This window comes from Oncorhynchus mykiss, chromosome 24 (assembly GCF_057628025.1).
Source record: "Oncorhynchus mykiss isolate SJ-2025 chromosome 24, ASM5762802v1, whole genome shotgun sequence".
Classification (NCBI taxonomy): Eukaryota; Metazoa; Chordata; class Actinopteri; order Salmoniformes; family Salmonidae; genus Oncorhynchus; species Oncorhynchus mykiss.
The window spans coordinates 12,598,312-12,600,698 of NC_143045.1; positions in this window are offsets into that span (position 1 = coordinate 12,598,312).

Sequence of the window (2,387 nt, forward strand, 5' to 3'; positions counted from 1 at the left end):
AAAATTGTCAGAGACTCCAGTCACCCAAGTTATAGACTGTTTTCTCTGCTACCGCATGGCAAGCTGTACCGGAGTGCCAAGTCTAGGACCAAAAGCCATAAGATTGTTGAACAATTCATAAAATCGCCACCGAACAATTTACATTGACCCCCCTCTCTTTCGTACACTGTTGCTACTCACTGTTTATTTGTTACCTATGCATAGTCACTTCGCCCCCACCTACATGTACAGATTACCTCAACTAGCCTGTACCCCTGCACACTGACTCGGTACTGGTGCCCCCTGGATATAGCCTCATTATTGTTATTCTTATTGTGTTACTTTTTATTATTACTTTTTATTTTAATATACTTGGTAAATATTTTCTTCTTCTTGAACTGCACTGTTGGTTTAAGGGCTTGTAAGTAAGCATTTCACTGTAAAGTCTACACTTGTTGTATTTATAAAATAAAGTTTGACGGAGTGTTGGCGGAGTGTTTGTCCAATGACAAAATACACAGATAGATCTGAGAAATGACTGCTTTCTGTCGAGGTAATAGAGTCAATATGCCATCTCAGGGTTAGCAAGGGGGTGGAGCAGGGAAGCCAGAAAATGGGGAGGAGACACAATGCCTAAAAAAGTGAGATGGAGGCAAAGAGTATCTTGGAAGGACTTAATACCTTTCCTTGTCCAGTAAGAGAAAGCATTATCTATTAGAGAAGCGAGGAATACGTGATTCTTATTAATAGGACCCATAGTAGATGCAGCAGAGAATTTAAAATGTTGCCGAAACTGGTACCAAATCTTAAGTGTGGAAAGCACTACAGGATTGCGAGTATAGCAAGAGGGGCATGTTGGGAGAGAAGAGCAGAGTAAAGCAGGAAGAGAAGCAGAAATACAAGAACGTGCCTCTAGGTGGCCCCATGGGGTATCTGGAGCATGTAACCAGAATGGCAGTTTCTGAAAGTTGGCTGCCCAGTAATAGTATAAAAAGTTGGGTAGTGCCAGCCATCCACTAAACTTGCATCTCTGAAGAAAAGATATACTGACTCAGATCTACCTCCCCAGATACATGTGGTAACAGCCGGATTGATTGACTTTAAAAAAACACTTTGGTAAAGACAATGGGATAGATTGAAATAGATAAAGACATTTGGGTAAACTGTTCATTTTTACAGCATTAATCCTTGCTATAAGTGAGAGTGGAAATTAGTTTTCATTTGCACAAGAAGGGGAGCAAAGCCTGCAGAAGAAAGGGCATGTAATGAACGAGTTATGTTCAGCTGAAAGGGCTGTCTGCTGGAGATGTAGCACTGCTGGACTGACTGGGAAGCACTCACTTTTCAGGACATTCAAATCCACTCTTATTAGTCACATGCACCGAATACAACAGGTGTAGTAGACCTTACAGTGAAATGCTTACTTACAAGCCCCTAACCAACAATGCAGTTTCAAAAAAATATGGATAAGAATAAGAGATAAAAGTAACAAGTAATTAAAGAGCAGCAGGAAAATAACAATAGCGAGACTAAATACAGGGGGGTACCGATCCAGAGTCAATGTGCGGGGGCACCGGTTATTTGAGGTAGTACGTACATGTAGGTAGAGTTATTAAAGTGACTATGCATAGATGACAACAGCAGTGGTGTAAAGAGGGGGAGCTGAGGGTGCAATGCAAATTGTCTGGGTAGCCATTTGATTAGATGTTCAGGAGTCTTATGGCTTCGGCGTAGAAGCTGTTTAGAAGCCTCTTGGACCTAGACTTGGTAATCCAGTACCACTTGCCATGCGGTAGCAGAGAGAACAGTCTATGACTAGGGTGGTTGGAGTCTTTGACAATTTTTAGGGCCTTCCTCTGACACCGCCTGCTATAGAGGTCCTGGATGGCAGGAAGCTTGGCCTTAGTGATGTACTGGGCCGTTCGCACTACCCCCTGTAGTGCCTTGCGGTCAGAGGCTGAGCAGTTGCCATACCAGGCAGTGATGCAACCAGTCAGGATGCTCTCGATGGTGCAGCTGTAGAACCTTTTGAGGATCTGAGGACCCATGCCAAATCTTTTCAGTATCCTGAGGGGTAATTGGTTTTGTCATGCCCTCTTCACGACTGTCTTGGTGTGCTTGGACCATGTTAGTTTGTTGGTGATGTGGACACCAAGGAACTTGAAGCTCTCAACCTGCTCCACTGCAGACCTGTCGATGAGAATGGGGGCGTGCTCAGAACTCTTTTTCCTGTAGTCCACAATAATCTCATTTGTCTTGATCACATTGAGGGAGAGGTTGTTGTCCTGGCACCACACAGCCAGGTCTCTGACCTCCTCCCTATAGGCTGTCGTTGTCAGCTGTTGTGTCATCTGCAAATTTAATGATGGTGTTGGAGTTGTACCTGGCCGTGCAGTCATGAGTGAACA